This window comes from Triturus cristatus, chromosome 10 (assembly GCF_964204655.1).
Source record: "Triturus cristatus chromosome 10, aTriCri1.1, whole genome shotgun sequence".
Lineage (NCBI taxonomy): Eukaryota > Metazoa > Chordata > Amphibia > Caudata > Salamandridae > Triturus > Triturus cristatus.
In genome coordinates, this window is record NC_140593.1 from 855872583 (window position 1) to 855888904 (window position 16322).

The window sequence follows — 16322 nt, forward strand, 5'->3', positions numbered from 1 at the left end:
AAACCATACCTGAAACCACACTAGAAAAACACTTTGCATTTAATTTTCCTACACTGATGGTCCACCCCAGAAAAGCAGTTGCAAAGAAGTCCGGCACTGAAATTCTATACGTCAAAAGTGGGAAATAGCGTAGAGGGAAAGGAACTTTCTCACCATACACGGCGTCTTATAGCATTGAAAAGAAGAAATGGCCCTATATAATAAGAAGCCTAAAAATAATTCCACAGCATGGGCTCGTCCGGGATTTGAATTCGGGACCTCTCGCACCCGAAGCGAGAATCATACCCCTAGACCAACGAGCCTGATTCCCCAGTTGGCATTTTAAGCAATTTCTGATGCGTCTTTCAGAAACAAAGCAGGGCTATTTGGCTGCTCTCTCTCTATGTGAACCACAAAAAGTCATGTTTTCTCCCAAGGTGTTGTTTTTTTCACTCTTGCAAGGAAGGGATCAGTCGATATCCTAGCTGCCAGAGAGCAGAAAAAAGGCGCTGATGAGAACTGTGGCACTTTCTGGCACTTGTACTCCTCTACAAGTCCTGGACACTTGCCCCATAGACTTCCACCCCAGATGCAAGGGAGGGCCTGCCAATTCTTGCTCCTAAGACAGAGGCATTTGATTCTTGGATTCAAACACGCTCACTCAGCGCTCGATCAGGCTCGATCAGGCGAGATTTATATGAGTGGCTCGCAGGACTGAAACACTAACCTGGGAGCCCCAGGGTGGCTAAATTCCCAGGATGGCCATTTTTGGGCAAGTCACCTCCTTTCCTCCTGCCTCAATCTAGAATTGGCTGCAAATCACAAGATAGAGTTCAGTGTCCGTGTGTACTGCCTACTCCCAGATACCTCTCTGTCTTCCTTATGTAAATTAAAATTCGCAAGGGGGGACCAATGACAATCTGCTCCTCCCACATAACCAGGAAGCCCTGTTGAACATGTCTGCCTGTGTTGTTGCAGGGACAGTGCCTTCTCCGCCCAAAAGGTGGCAGGAGAGCCTCACAACAAAGATGGGATCAACTGCTTAATGAGAAACCAGCACGGCAGTTTGTGTGATGGAGTGCAAATTTAACGGAAGGTGTGCCTGAGGTGTCCCTTCCAGGAATACATGGAATTGTGATTGAGGGCCCAGCCTGATCGTTGCTGGATTTCTCGTCATATGTTACAGGTCCGTGCAAAGATTGTGGTGTGTGGGGAATGCACTGCAAAAAACAGGACGATTTAAGGGTGTAAAAGAAACCTGTCAGAAGTGGGATTTGAACCCACGCCTCCATGAGGAGACCAGAAGTCTCAGTTGCACTGAAGATCAAGCTCTCTTGAGTCTGGCACCTTAGACCACTCGGCCATCCTGACAGCCCTGGGTGTGCACAGATCTGACTCTTCTGACTGCACCTGCCAATGTTTGCACTTACAACGTTCACAGCAATGTCACAAGTGTAAAGACCCCACAATACAACATGGCATGACAAAAAAAAAGCTAGGCACAAGAGCGACCACTGATGGATGCGGATTACTTTGTTTCGTCTTGCAAAAGTAAAGGAAGTTTCCCATGGCTCGCTGCGTTCAAGGACTGCCTCTTCTTAAGCTTGCATTGAGATAATAGGGTTTTAGAGGGTGCACATAAAAGCAGCTCATGCACAGTGTTTCTGCCCGGTCTCGAACCGGGACCTTTCGCGTGTTAGGCGAACGTGATGACCACTGCACTACAGAAACACACTTGCTGTGTTTTACTGATAGAGCAAGGTTCCTCTCAAGGGTTCTCTCTACTTCTATTCTGCTGTATCAGCAGCCACTCAGAAAGCGAGGAGCAAGTGTGAAAACTGCAGAGATATCAGCCAACATACTTGCAATTAGACGTATTAAAAATTGACTTATGCAGGCATCGACAGACAAATATCTGATGCCTAAATGCCAGCAAGTACAGCTTGGGAAAGCATCACCTGGGACACACACAGACTAAGCATGAAGGCAGAAAAAGCACGGTGATCCATGTTTCTTATGAGGTTCAAAATATTTTGTGCAACAATGCGGCGAGTGTAATGAGAAATAGTTAGGCATTGTGAGTTTTGAGTAGGATTCGTATGTTTACCTCTGAAAAAGGGCTCGTCCGGGATTTGAACCCGGGACCTCTCGCACCCTAAGCGAGAATCATACCCCTAGACCAACGAGCCGAGGCACAAAAGAGTAGCCTTTCGCACCGGCTCCCTTGGTTATTGGCAGCGAGTTAGTGAATGCTTCACCCAAAGCAAGCAACTGCACATGCTGCTCTCTTCTGCAATATGGTTGCTGTCTTTTCCATGGCCGTCATCGAACAAGAAATGAAAATGCCTCTATCCTTCAGACATTTTGTTTGTTCTAGGTGTATGCTCTCGGTGAGGTCAATAAAACCATTTCTGCTCTCATGCCTTGCTTTCATGAAGTAGGCCCAACCTTCAGTACACAAGGACGTGCAAACGAATAGCGCAAACTATCGTCACTTCCCTTTTTGAGCTGTCACTGATACCCCTGGAGCACAGTACGTCACGCTGGTGAGGGATAGACAGCTTCCATTATCTCAGCTTTCCTATAAATTGAGAGAGTAAATGCAAACTGTGTGAAAAACAGAAAGCTGCTGTTTCTGCCCGGTCTCGAACCAGGGACCTTTCGCGTGTAAAGCGAACGTGATAACCACTACACTACAGAAACAGACACGCTTGCAGGAATCTTCTTGGCATGTAGTGGGCTGGAATGCACAGACCAAGGGCCAATGTCCATGAAGCTCAAAGTTGGACCCTCCTTACCCGATCTCTTTCTTTGGAAGAAAGGAACGAGGACCCCTTTTATTCCAAAAGGCGATTTTAAAACCATACCTGAAACCACACTAGAAAAACACTTTGCATTTAATTTTCCTACACTGATGGTCCACCCCAGAAAAGCAGTTGCAAAGAAGTCCGGCACTGAAATTCTATACGCCAAAAGTGGGAAATAGCGTAGAGGGAAAGGAACTTTCTCACCATACACGGCGTCTTATAGCATTGAAAAGAAGAAATGGCCCTATATAATAAGCAGCCTAAAAATAATTCCACAGCATGGGCTCGTCCGGGATTTGAACCCGGGACCTCTCGCACCCGAAGCGAGAATCATACCCCTAGACCAACGAGCCTGATTCCCCAGTTGGCATTTTAAGCAATTTCTGATGCGTCTTTCAGAAACAAAGCAGGGCTATTTGGCTGCTCTCTCTCTATGTGAACCACAAAAAGTCATGTTTTCTCTCAAGGTGTTGTTTTTTTCACTCTTGCAAGGAAGGGATCAGTCGATATCCTAGCTGCCAGAGAGCAGAAAAAAGGCGCTGATGAGAACTGTGGCACTTTCTGGCACTTGTACTCCTCTGCAAGTCCTGGACACTTGCCCCATAGACTTCCACCCCAGATGCAAGGGAGGGCCTGCCAATTCTTGCTCCTAAGACAGAGGCATTTGATTCTTGGATTCAAACACGCTCACTCAGCGCTCGATCAGGCTCGATCAGGCGAGATTTATATGAGTGGCTCGCAGGACTGAAACACTAACCTGGGAGCCCCAGGGTGGCTAAATTCCCAGGATGGCCATTTTTGGGCAAGTCACCTCCTTTCCTCCTGCCTCAATCTAGAATTGGCTGCAAATCACAAGATAGAGTTCAGTGTCCGTGTGTACTGCCTACTCCCAGATACCTCTCTGTCTTCCTTATGTAAATTAAAATTCGCAAGGGGGGACCAATGACAATCTGCTCCTCCCACATAACCAGGAAGCCCTGTTGAACATGTCTGCCTGTGTTGTTGCAGGGACAGTGCCTTCTCCACCCAAAAGGTGGCAGGAGAGCCTCACAACAAAGATGGGATCAACTGCTTAATGAGAAACCAGCACGGCAGTTTGTGTGATGGAGTGCAAATTTAACGGAAGGTGTGCCTGAGGTGTCCCTTCCAGGAATACATGGAATTGTGATTGAGGGCCCAGCCTGATCGTTGCTGGATTTCTCGTCATATGTTACAGGTCCGTGCAAAGATTGTGGTGTGTGGGAATGCACTGCAAAAAACAGGACGATTTAAGGGTGTAAAAGAAACCTGTCAGAAGTGGGATTTGAACCCACGCCTCCATGAGGAGACCAGAAGTCTCAGTTGCACTGAAGATCAAGCTCTCTTGAGTCTGGCGCCTTAGACCACTCGGCCATCCTGACAGCCTTGGGTGTGCACAGATCTGACTCTTCTGACTGCACCTGCCAATGTTTGCACTTACAACGTTCACAGCAATGTCACAAGTGTAAAGACCCCACAATACAACATGGCATGACAAAAAAAAAGCTAGGCACAAGAGCGACCACTGATGGATGCGGATTACTTTGTTTCGTCTTGCAAAAGTAAAGGAAGTTTCCCATGGCTCGCTGGGTTCAAGGACCGCCTCTTCTTAAGCTTGCATTGAGATAATAGGGTTTTAGAGGGTGCACATAAAAGCAGCTCATGCACAGTGTTTCTGCCCGGTCTCGAACCGGGGACCTTTCGCGTGTTAGGCGAACGTGATGACCACTGCACTACAGAAACTCACTTGCTGTGTTTTACTGTTAGAGCAAGGTTCCTCTCAAGGGTTCTCTCTACTTCTATTCTGCTGTATCAGCAGCCACTCAGAAAGCGAGGAACAAGTGTGAAAACTGCAGAGATATCAGCCAACATACTTGCAATTAGACGTATTAAAAATTGACTTATGCAGGCATCGACAGACAAATATCTGATGCCTAAATGCCAGCAAGTACAGCTTGGGAAAGCATCACCTGGGACACACACAGACTAAGCATGAAGGCAGAAAAAGCACGGTGATCCATGTTTCTTATGAGGTTCAAAATATTTTGTGCAACAATGCGGCGAGTGTAATGAGAAATAGTCAGGCATTGTGAGTTTTGAGTAGGATTCGTATGTTTACCTCTGAAAAAGGGCTCGTCCGGGATTTGAACCCGGGACCTCTCGCACCCTAATCGAGAATCATACCCCTAGACCAACGAGCCGAGGCACAAAAGAGTCGCCTTTCGCACCGGCTCCGGGGGTTATTGGCAGCGAGTTAGTGAATGCTTCACCCAAAGCAAGCAACTGCACATGCTGCTCTCTTCTGCAATATGGTTGCTGTCTTTTCCATGGCCGTCATCGAACAAGAAATGAAAATGCCTCTATCCTTCAGACATTTTGTTTGTTCTAGGTGTATGCTCTCGGTGAGGTCAATAAAACCATTTCTGCTCTCATGCCTTGCTTTCATGAAGTAGGCCCAACCTTCAGTACACAAGGACGTGCAAACGAATAGCGCAAGCTATCGTCACTTCTCTTTTTGAGCTGTCACTGATACCCCTGGAGCACAGTACGTCACGCTGGTGAGGGATAGACAGCTTCCATTATCTCAGCTTTCCTATAAATTGAGAGAGTAAATGCAAACTGTGTGAAAAACAGAAAACTGCTCTTTCTGCCCGGTCTCGAACCAGGGACCTTTCGCGTGTAAAGCGAACGTTATAACCACTACACTACAGAAACAGACACGCTTGCAGGAATCTTATTGGCATGTAGTGGGCTGGAATGCACAGACCAAGGGCCAATGTCCATGAAGCTCAAAGTTGGACCCTCCTTACCCGATCTCTTTCTTTGGAAGAAAGGAACGAGGACCCCTTTTATTCCAAAAGGCGATTTTAAAACCATACCTGAAACCACACTAGAAAAACACTTTGCATTTAATTTTCCTACACTGATGGTCCACCCCAGAAAAGCAGTTGCAAAGAAGTCCGGCACTGAAATTCTATACGTCAAAAGTGGGAAATAGCGTAGAGGGAAAGGAACTTTCTCACCATACACGGCGTCTTATAGCATTGAAAAGAAGAAATGGCCCTATATAATAAGAAGCCTAAAAATAATTCCACAGCATGGGCTCGTCCGGGATTTGAATTCGGGACCTCTCGCACCCGAAGCGAGAATCATACCCCTAGACCAACGAGCCTGATTCCCCAGTTGGCATTTTAAGCAATTTCTGATGCGTCTTTCAGAAACAAAGCAGGGCTATTTGGCTGCTCTCTCTCTATGTGAACCACAAAAAGTCATGTTTTCTCCCAAGGTGTTGTTTTTTTCACTCTTGCAAGGAAGGGATCAGTCGATATCCTAGCTGCCAGAGAGCAGAAAAAAGGCGCTGATGAGAACTGTGGCACTTTCTGGCACTTGTACTCCTCTACAAGTCCTGGACACTTGCCCCATAGACTTCCACCCCAGATGCAAGGGAGGGCCTGCCAATTCTTGCTCCTAAGACAGAGGCATTTGATTCTTGGATTCAAACACGCTCACTCAGCGCTCGATCAGGCTCGATCAGGCGAGATTTATATGAGTGGCTCGCAGGACTGAAACACTAACCTGGGAGCCCCAGGGTGGCTAAATTCCCAGGATGGCCATTTTTGGGCAAGTCACCTCCTTTCCTCCTGCCTCAATCTAGAATTGGCTGCAAATCACAAGATAGAGTTCAATGTCCGTGTGTACTGCCTACTCCCAGATACCTCTCTGTCTTCCTTATGTAAATTAAAATTCGCAAGGGGGGACCAATGACAATCTGCTCCTCCCACATAACCAGGAAGCCCTGTTGAACATGTCTGCCTGTGTTGTTGCAGGGACAGTGCCTTCTCCGCCCAAAAGGTGGCAGGAGAGCCTCACAACAAAGATGGGATCAACTGCTTAATGAGAAACCAGCACGGCAGTTTGTGTGATGGAGTGCAAATTTAACGGAAGGTGTGCCTGAGGTGTCCCTTCCAGGAATACATGGAATTGTGATTGAGGGCCCAGCCTGATCGTTGGTGGATTTCTCGTCATATGTTACAGGTCCGTGCAAAGATTGTGGTGTGTGGGGAATGCACTGCAAAAAACAGGAAGATTTAAGGGTGTAAAAGAAACCTGTCAGAAGTGGGATTTGAACCCACGCCTCCATGAGGAGACCAGAAGTCTCAGTTGCACTGAAGATCAAGCTCTCTTGAGTCTGGCGCCTTAGACCACTCGGCCATCCTGACAGCCCTGGGTGTGCACAGATCTGACTCTTCTGACTGCACCTGCCAATGTTTGCACTTACAACGTTCACAGCAATGTCACAAGTGTAAAGACCCCACAATACAACATGGCATGACAAAAAAAAAGCTAGGCACAAGAGCGACCACTGATGGATGCGGATTACTTTGTTTCGTCTTGCAAAAGTAAAGGAAGTTTCCCATGGCTCGCTGGGTTCAAGGACCGCCTCTTCTTAAGCTTGCATTGAGATAATAGAGTTTTAGAGGGTGCACATAAAAGCAGCTCATGCACAGTGTTTCTGCCCGGTCTCGAACCGGGGACCTTTCGCGTGTTAGGCGAACGTGATGACCACTGCACTACAGAAACTCACTTGCTGTGTTTTAATGTTAGAGCAAGGTTCCTCTCAAGGGTTCTCTCTACTTCTATTCTGCTGTATCACTAGCCACTCAGAAAGCGAGGAGCAAGTGTGAAAACTGCAGAGATATCAGCCAACATACTTGCAATTAGACGTATTAAAAATTGACTTATGCAGGCATCGACAGACAAATATCTGATGCCTAAATGCCAGCAAGTACAGCTTGGGAAAGCATCACCTGGGACACACACAGACTAAGCATGAAGGCAGAAAAAGCACGGTGATCCATGTTTCTTATGAGGTTCAAAATATTTTGTGCAACAATGCGGCGAGTGTAATGAGAAATAGTCAGGCATTGTGAGTTTTGAGTAGGATTCGTATGTTTACCTCTGAAAAAGGGCTCGTCCGGGATTTGAACCCGGGACCTCTCGCACCCTAATTGAGAATCATACCCCTAGACCAACGAGCCGAGGCACACAAGAGTTGCCTTTCGCACCGGCTCCGGGGGTTATTGGCAGCGAGTTAGTGAATGCTTCACCCAAAGCAAGCAACTGCACATGCTGCTCTCTTCTGCAATATGGTTGCTGTCTTTTCCATGGCCGTCATCGAACAAGAAATGAAAATGCCTCTATCCTTCAGACATTTTGTTTGTTCTAGGTGTATGCTCTCAGTGAGGTCAATAAAACCATTTCTGCTCTCATGCCTTGCTTTCATGAATTAGGCCCAACCTTCAGTACACAAGGACGTGCAAACGAATAGCGCAAACTATCGTCACTTCTCTTTTTGAGCTGTCACTGATACCCCTGGAGCACAGTACGTCACGCTGGTGAGGGATAGACAGCTTCCATTATCTCAGCTTTCCTATAAATTGAGAGAGTAAATGCAAACTGTGTGAAAAACAGAAAACTGCTCTTTGTGCCCGGTCTCGAACCAGGGACCTTTCGCGTGTAAAGCGAACGTTATAACCACTACACTACAGAAACAGACACGCTTGCAGGAATCTTCTTGGCATGTAGTGGGCTGGAATGCACAGACCAAGGGCCAATGTCCATGAAGCTCAAAGTTGGACCCTCCTTACCCGATCTCTTTCTTTGGAAGAAAGGAACGAGGACCCCTTTTATTCCAAAAGGCGATTTTAAAACCATACCTGAAACCACACTAGAAAAACACTTTGCATTTAATTTTCCTACACTGATGGTCCACCCCAGAAAAGCAGTTGCAAAGAAGTCCGGCACTGAAATTCTATACGCCAAAAGTGGGAAATAGCGTAGAGGGAAAGGAACTTTCTCACCATACACGGCGTCTTATAGCATTGAAAAGAAGAAATGGCCCTATATAATAAGAAGCCTAAAAATAATTCCACAGCATGGGCTCGTCTGGGATTTGAATCCGGGACCTCTCGCACCCGAAGCGAGAATCATACCCCTAGACCAACGAGCCTGATTCCCCAGTTGGCATTTTAAGCAATTTCTGATGCGTCTTTCAGAAACAAAGCAGGGCTATTTGGCTGCTCTCTCTCTATGTGAACCACAAAAAGTCATGTTTTCTCTCAAGGTGTTGTTTTTTTCACTCTTGCAAGGAAGGGATCAGTCGATATCCTAGCTGCCAGAGAGCAGAAAAAAGGCGCTGATGAGAACTGTGGCACTTTCTGGCACTTGTACTCCTCTGCAAGTCCTGGACACTTGCCCCATAGACTTCCACCCCAGATGCAAGGGAGGGCTTGCCAATTCTTGCTCCTAAGACAGAGGCATTTGATTCTTGGATTCAAACACGCTCACTCAGCGCTCGATCAGGCTCGATCAGGCGAGATTTATATGAGTGGCTCGCAGGACTGAAACACTAACCTGGGAGCCCCAGGGTGGCTAAATTCCCAGGATGGCCATTTTTGGGCAAGTCACCTCCTTTCCTCCTGCCTCAATCTAGAATTGGCTGCAAATCACAAGATAGAGTTCAATGTCCGTGTGTACTGCCTACTCCCAGATACCTCTCTGTCTTCCTTATGTAAATTAAAATTCGCAAGGGGGGACCAATGACAATCTGCTCCTCCCACATAACCAGGAAGCCCTGTTGAACATGTCTGCCTGTGTTGTTGCAGGGACAGTGCCTTCTCCGCCCAAAAGGTGGCAGGAGAGCCTCACAACAAAGATGGGATCAACTGCTTAATGAGAAACCAGCACGGCAGTTTGTGTGATGGAGTGCAAATTTAACGGAAGGTGTGCCTGAGGTGTCCCTTCCAGGAATACATGGAATTGTGATTGAGGGCCCAGCCTGATCGTTGGTGGATTTCTCGTCATATGTTACAGGTCCGTGCAAAGATTGTGGTGTGTGGGGAATGCACTGCAAAAAACAGGAAGATTTAAGGGTGTAAAAGAAACCTGTCAGAAGTGGGATTTGAACCCACGCCTCCATGAGGAGACCAGAAGTCTCAGTTGCACTGAAGATCAAGCTCTCTTGAGTCTGGCGCCTTAGACCACTCGGCCATCCTGACAGCCCTGGGTGTGCACAGATCTGACTCTTCTGACTGCACCTGCCAATGTTTGCACTTACAACGTTCACAGCAATGTCACAAGTGTAAAGACCCCACAATACAACATGGCATGACAAAAAAAAAGCTAGGCACAAGAGCGACCACTGATGGATGCGGATTACTTTGTTTCGTCTTGCAAAAGTAAAGGAAGTTTCCCATGGCTCGCTGGGTTCAAGGACCGCCTCTTCTTAAGCTTGCATTGAGATAATAGAGTTTTAGAGGGTGCACATAAAAGCAGCTCATGCACAGTGTTTCTGCCCGGTCTCGAACCGGGGACCTTTCGCGTGTTAGGCGAACGTGATGACCACTGCACTACAGAAACTCACTTGCTGTGTTTTAATGTTAGAGCAAGGTTCCTCTCAAGGGTTCTCTCTACTTCTATTCTGCTGTATCACTAGCCACTCAGAAAGCGAGGAGCAAGTGTGAAAACTGCAGAGATATCAGCCAACATACTTGCAATTAGACGTATTAAAAATTGACTTATGCAGGCATCGACAGACAAATATCTGATGCCTAAATGCCAGCAAGTACAGCTTGGGAAAGCATCACCTGGGACACACACAGACTAAGCATGAAGGCAGAAAAAGCACGGTGATCCATGTTTCTTATGAGGTTCAAAATATTTTGTGCAACAATGCGGCGAGTGTAATGAGAAATAGTCAGGCATTGTGAGTTTTGAGTAGGATTCGTATGTTTACCTCTGAAAAAGGGCTCGTCCGGGATTTGAACCCGGGACCTCTCGCACCCTAATTGAGAATCATACCCCTAGACCAACGAGCCGAGGCACACAAGAGTTGCCTTTCGCACCGGCTCCGGGGGTTATTGGCAGCGAGTTAGTGAATGCTTCACCCAAAGCAAGCAACTGCACATGCTGCTCTCTTCTGCAATATGGTTGCTGTCTTTTCCATGGCCGTCATCGAACAAGAAATGAAAATGCCTCTATCCTTCAGACATTTTGTTTGTTCTAGGTGTATGCTCTCAGTGAGGTCAATAAAACCATTTCTGCTCTCATGCCTTGCTTTCATGAATTAGGCCCAACCTTCAGTACACAAGGACGTGCAAACGAATAGCGCAAACTATCGTCACTTCTCTTTTTGAGCTGTCACTGATACCCCTGGAGCACAGTACGTCACGCTGGTGAGGGATAGACAGCTTCCATTATCTCAGCTTTCCTATAAATTGAGAGAGTAAATGCAAACTGTGTGAAAAACAGAAAACTGCTCTTTGTGCCCGGTCTCGAACCAGGGACCTTTCGCGTGTAAAGCGAACGTTATAACCACTACACTACAGAAACAGACACGCTTGCAGGAATCTTCTTGGCATGTAGTGGGCTGGAATGCACAGACCAAGGGCCAATGTCCATGAAGCTCAAAGTTGGACCCTCCTTACCCGATCTCTTTCTTTGGAAGAAAGGAACGAGGACCCCTTTTATTCCAAAAGGCGATTTTAAAACCATACCTGAAACCACACTAGAAAAACACTTTGCATTTAATTTTCCTACACTGATGGTCCACCCCAGAAAAGCAGTTGCAAAGAAGTCCGGCACTGAAATTCTATACGCCAAAAGTGGGAAATAGCGTAGAGGGAAAGGAACTTTCTCACCATACACGGCGTCTTATAGCATTGAAAAGAAGAAATGGCCCTATATAATAAGAAGCCTAAAAATAATTCCACAGCATGGGCTCGTCTGGGATTTGAATCCGGGACCTCTCGCACCCGAAGCGAGAATCATACCCCTAGACCAACGAGCCTGATTCCCCAGTTGGCATTTTAAGCAATTTCTGATGCGTCTTTCAGAAACAAAGCAGGGCTATTTGGCTGCTCTCTCTCTATGTGAACCACAAAAAGTCATGTTTTCTCTCAAGGTGTTGTTTTTTTCACTCTTGCAAGGAAGGGATCAGTCGATATCCTAGCTGCCAGAGAGCAGAAAAAAGGCGCTGATGAGAACTGTGGCACTTTCTGGCACTTGTACTCCTCTGCAAGTCCTGGACACTTGCCCCATAGACTTCCACCCCAGATGCAAGGGAGGGCTTGCCAATTCTTGCTCCTAAGACAGAGGCATTTGATTCTTGGATTCAAACACGCTCACTCAGCGCTCGATCAGGCTCGATCAGGCGAGATTTATATGAGTGGCTCGCAGGACTGAAACACTAACCTGGGAGCCCCAGGGTGGCTAAATTCCCAGGATGGCCATTTTTGGGCAAGTCACCTCCTTTCCTCCTGCCTCAATCTAGAATTGGCTGCAAATCACAAGATAGAGTTCAGTGTCCGTGTGTACTGCCTACTCCCAGATACCTCTCTGTCTTCCTTATGTAAATTAAAATTCGCAAGGGGGGACCAATGACAATCTGCTCCTCCCACATAACCAGGAAGCCCTGTTGAACATGTCTGCCTGTGTTGTTGCAGGGACAGTGCCTTCTCCGCCCAAAAGGTGGCAGGAGAGCCTCACAACAAAGATGGGATCAACTGCTTAATGAGAAACCAGCACGGCAGTTTGTGTGATGGAGTGCAAATTTAACGGAAGGTGTGCCTGAGGTGTCCCTTCCAGGAATACATGGAATTGTGATTGAGGGCCCAGCCTGATCGTTGCTGGATTTCTCGTCATATGTTACAGGTCCGTGCAAAGATTGTGGTGTGTGGGGAATGCACTGCAAAAAACAGGACGATTTAAGGGTGTAAAAGAAACCTGTCAGAAGTGGGATTTGAACCCACGCCTCCATGAGGAGACCAGAAGTCTCAGTTGCACTGAAGATCAAGCTCTCTTGAGTCTGGCACCTTAGACCACTCGGCCATCCTGACAGCCCTGGGTGTGCACAGATCTGACTCTTCTGACTGCACCTGCCAATGTTTGCACTTACAACGTTCACAGCAATGTCACAAGTGTAAAGACCCCACAATACAACATGGCATGACAAAAAAAAAGCTAGGCACAAGAGCGACCACTGATGGATGCGGATTACTTTGTTTCGTCTTGCAAAAGTAAAGGAAGTTTCCCATGGCTCGCTGCGTTCAAGGACTGCCTCTTCTTAAGCTTGCATTGAGATAATAGGGTTTTAGAGGGTGCACATAAAAGCAGCTCATGCACAGTGTTTCTGCCCGGTCTCGAACCGGGACCTTTCGCGTGTTAGGCGAACGTGATGACCACTGCACTACAGAAACACACTTGCTGTGTTTTACTGATAGAGCAAGGTTCCTCTCAAGGGTTCTCTCTACTTCTATTCTGCTGTATCAGCAGCCACTCAGAAAGCGAGGAGCAAGTGTGAAAACTGCAGAGATATCAGCCAACATACTTGCAATTAGACGTATTAAAAATTGACTTATGCAGGCATCGACAGACAAATATCTGATGCCTAAATGCCAGCAAGTACAGCTTGGGAAAGCATCACCTGGGACACACACAGACTAAGCATGAAGGCAGAAAAAGCACGGTGATCCATGTTTCTTATGAGGTTCAAAATATTTTGTGCAACAATGCGGCGAGTGTAATGAGAAATAGTTAGGCATTGTGAGTTTTGAGTAGGATTCGTATGTTTACCTCTGAAAAAGGGCTCGTCCGGGATTTGAACCCGGGACCTCTCGCACCCTAAGCGAGAATCATACCCCTAGACCAACGAGCCGAGGCACAAAAGAGTAGCCTTTCGCACCGGCTCCCTTGGTTATTGGCAGCGAGTTAGTGAATGCTTCACCCAAAGCAAGCAACTGCACATGCTGCTCTCTTCTGCAATATGGTTGCTGTCTTTTCCATGGCCGTCATCGAACAAGAAATGAAAATGCCTCTATCCTTCAGACATTTTGTTTGTTCTAGGTGTATGCTCTCGGTGAGGTCAATAAAACCATTTCTGCTCTCATGCCTTGCTTTCATGAAGTAGGCCCAACCTTCAGTACACAAGGACGTGCAAACGAATAGCGCAAACTATCGTCACTTCCCTTTTTGAGCTGTCACTGATACCCCTGGAGCACAGTACGTCACGCTGGTGAGGGATAGACAGCTTCCATTATCTCAGCTTTCCTATAAATTGAGAGAGTAAATGCAAACTGTGTGAAAAACAGAAAGCTGCTGTTTCTGCCCGGTCTCGAACCAGGGACCTTTCGCGTGTAAAGCGAACGTGATAACCACTACACTACAGAAACAGACACGCTTGCAGGAATCTTCTTGGCATGTAGTGGGCTGGAATGCACAGACCAAGGGCCAATGTCCATGAAGCTCAAAGTTGGACCCTCCTTACCCGATCTCTTTCTTTGGAAGAAAGGAACGAGGACCCCTTTTATTCCAAAAGGCGATTTTAAAACCATACCTGAAACCACACTAGAAAAACACTTTGCATTTAATTTTCCTACACTGATGGTCCACCCCAGAAAAGCAGTTGCAAAGAAGTCCGGCACTGAAATTCTATACGCCAAAAGTGGGAAATAGCGTAGAGGGAAAGGAACTTTCTCACCATACACGGCGTCTTATAGCATTGAAAAGAAGAAATGGCCCTATATAATAAGCAGCCTAAAAATAATTCCACAGCATGGGCTCGTCCGGGATTTGAACCCGGGACCTCTCGCACCCGAAGCGAGAATCATACCCCTAGACCAACGAGCCTGATTCCCCAGTTGGCATTTTAAGCAATTTCTGATGCGTCTTTCAGAAACAAAGCAGGGCTATTTGGCTGCTCTCTCTCTATGTGAACCACAAAAAGTCATGTTTTCTCTCAAGGTGTTGTTTTTTTCACTCTTGCAAGGAAGGGATCAGTCGATATCCTAGCTGCCAGAGAGCAGAAAAAAGGCGCTGATGAGAACTGTGGCACTTTCTGGCACTTGTACTCCTCTGCAAGTCCTGGACACTTGCCCCATAGACTTCCACCCCAGATGCAAGGGAGGGCCTGCCAATTCTTGCTCCTAAGACAGAGGCATTTGATTCTTGGATTCAAACACGCTCACTCAGCGCTCGATCAGGCTCGATCAGGCGAGATTTATATGAGTGGCTCGCAGGACTGAAACACTAACCTGGGAGCCCCAGGGTGGCTAAATTCCCAGGATGGCCATTTTTGGGCAAGTCACCTCCTTTCCTCCTGCCTCAATCTAGAATTGGCTGCAAATCACAAGATAGAGTTCAGTGTCCGTGTGTACTGCCTACTCCCAGATACCTCTCTGTCTTCCTTATGTAAATTAAAATTCGCAAGGGGGGACCAATGACAATCTGCTCCTCCCACATACCCAGGAAGCCCTGTTGAACATGTCTGCCTGTGTTGTTGCAGGGACAGTGCCTTCTCCGCCCAAAAGGTGGCAGGAGAGCCTCACAACAAAGATGGGATCAACTGCTTAATGAGAAACCAGCACGGCAGTTTGTGTGATGGAGTGCAAATTTAACGGAAGGTGTGCCTGAGGTGTCCCTTCCAGGAATACATGGAATTGTGATTGAGGGCCCAGCCTGATCGTTGCTGGATTTCTCGTCATATGTTACAGGTCCGTGCAAAGATTGTGGTGTGTGGGAATGCACCGCAAAAAACAGGACGATTTAAGGGTGTAAAAGAAACCTGTCAGAAGTGGGATTTGAACCCACGCCTCCATGAGGAGACCAGAAGTCTCAGTTGCACTGAAGATCAAGCTCTCTTGAGTCTGGCGCCTTAGACCACTCGGCCATCCTGACAGCCCTGGGTGTGTACAGATCTGACTCTTCTGACTGCACCTGCCAATGTTTGCACTTACAACGTTCACAGCAATGTCACAAGTGTAAAGACCCCACAATACAACATGGCATGACAAAAAAAAAGCTAGGCACAAGAGCGACCACTGATGGATGCGGATTACTTTGTTTCGTCTTGCAAAAGTAAAGGAAGTTTCCCATGGCTCGCTGGGTTCAAGGACCGCCTCTTCTTAAGCTTGCATTGAGATAATAAGGTTTTAGAGGGTGCACATAAAAGCAGCTCATGCACAGTGTTTCTGCCCGGTCTCGAACCAGGGACCTTTCGCGTGTTAGGCGAACGTGATGACCACTACACTACAGAAACTCACTTGCTGTGTTTTACTGTTAGAGCAAGGTTCCTCTCAAGGGTTCTCTCTACTTCTATTCTGCTGTATCAGCAGCCACTCAGAAAGCGAGGAACAAGTGTGAAAACTGCAGAGATATCAGCCAACATACTTGCAATTAGACGTATTAAAAATTGACTTATGCAGGCATCGACAGACAAATATCTGATGCCTAAATGCCAGCAAGTACAGCTTGGGAAAGCATCACCTGGGACACACACAGACTAAGCATGAAGGCAGAAAAAGCACGGTGATCCATGTTTCTTATGAGGTTCAAAATATTTTGTGCAACAATGCGGCGAGTGTAATGAGAAATAGTCAGGCATTGTGAGTTTTGAGTAGGATTCGTATGTTTACCTCTGAAAAAGGGCTCGTCCGGGATTTGAACCCGGGACCTCTCGCACCC

The 16322-nt window shown here is 47.0% G+C and overlaps 14 non-coding genes across 14 annotated transcripts; all 14 read right to left on the minus strand.

Annotated features, from left to right (window-relative positions):
• Window positions 1–2096: 2096 nt before the first annotated feature.
• On the minus strand, window positions 2097–2168 carry TRNAP-AGG (transfer RNA proline (anticodon AGG)). Its single transcript has one exon. It is a non-coding gene; the product is annotated as a tRNA-Pro (tRNA).
• Window positions 2169–2609: 441 nt separating this feature from the next.
• Window positions 2610–2682, minus strand: TRNAV-UAC (transfer RNA valine (anticodon UAC)). The gene has a single exon. It is a non-coding gene; the product is annotated as a tRNA-Val (tRNA).
• A 385-nt stretch (window positions 2683–3067) lies between these two features.
• On the minus strand, window positions 3068–3139 carry TRNAP-CGG (transfer RNA proline (anticodon CGG)). Its single transcript has one exon. It is a non-coding gene; the product is annotated as a tRNA-Pro (tRNA).
• A 935-nt stretch (window positions 3140–4074) lies between these two features.
• TRNAL-CAA (transfer RNA leucine (anticodon CAA)) lies at window positions 4075–4186 on the minus strand. The gene is made up of 2 exons: window positions 4149–4186; window positions 4075–4120 (listed from the first exon to the last, which is right to left on the minus strand). It is a non-coding gene; the product is annotated as a tRNA-Leu (tRNA).
• Window positions 4187–4474: 288 nt separating this feature from the next.
• Window positions 4475–4547, minus strand: TRNAV-AAC (transfer RNA valine (anticodon AAC)). Its single transcript has one exon. It is a non-coding gene; the product is annotated as a tRNA-Val (tRNA).
• A 2365-nt stretch (window positions 4548–6912) lies between these two features.
• TRNAL-CAA (transfer RNA leucine (anticodon CAA)) lies at window positions 6913–7024 on the minus strand. Its single transcript has 2 exons — window positions 6987–7024; window positions 6913–6958 (listed from the first exon to the last, which is right to left on the minus strand). It is a non-coding gene; the product is annotated as a tRNA-Leu (tRNA).
• A 288-nt stretch (window positions 7025–7312) lies between these two features.
• Window positions 7313–7385, minus strand: TRNAV-AAC (transfer RNA valine (anticodon AAC)). Its single transcript has one exon. It is a non-coding gene; the product is annotated as a tRNA-Val (tRNA).
• Window positions 7386–9750: 2365 nt separating this feature from the next.
• On the minus strand, window positions 9751–9862 carry TRNAL-CAA (transfer RNA leucine (anticodon CAA)). The gene is made up of 2 exons: window positions 9825–9862; window positions 9751–9796 (listed from the first exon to the last, which is right to left on the minus strand). It is a non-coding gene; the product is annotated as a tRNA-Leu (tRNA).
• Window positions 9863–10150: 288 nt separating this feature from the next.
• TRNAV-AAC (transfer RNA valine (anticodon AAC)) lies at window positions 10151–10223 on the minus strand. Its single transcript has one exon. It is a non-coding gene; the product is annotated as a tRNA-Val (tRNA).
• Window positions 10224–13446: 3223 nt separating this feature from the next.
• On the minus strand, window positions 13447–13518 carry TRNAP-AGG (transfer RNA proline (anticodon AGG)). The gene has a single exon. It is a non-coding gene; the product is annotated as a tRNA-Pro (tRNA).
• Window positions 13519–13959: 441 nt separating this feature from the next.
• TRNAV-UAC (transfer RNA valine (anticodon UAC)) lies at window positions 13960–14032 on the minus strand. The gene has a single exon. It is a non-coding gene; the product is annotated as a tRNA-Val (tRNA).
• A 385-nt stretch (window positions 14033–14417) lies between these two features.
• On the minus strand, window positions 14418–14489 carry TRNAP-CGG (transfer RNA proline (anticodon CGG)). The gene has a single exon. It is a non-coding gene; the product is annotated as a tRNA-Pro (tRNA).
• Window positions 14490–15424: 935 nt separating this feature from the next.
• TRNAL-CAA (transfer RNA leucine (anticodon CAA)) lies at window positions 15425–15536 on the minus strand. Its single transcript has 2 exons — window positions 15499–15536; window positions 15425–15470 (listed from the first exon to the last, which is right to left on the minus strand). It is a non-coding gene; the product is annotated as a tRNA-Leu (tRNA).
• A 288-nt stretch (window positions 15537–15824) lies between these two features.
• On the minus strand, window positions 15825–15897 carry TRNAV-AAC (transfer RNA valine (anticodon AAC)). Its single transcript has one exon. It is a non-coding gene; the product is annotated as a tRNA-Val (tRNA).
• Window positions 15898–16322: the final 425 nt, after the last annotated feature.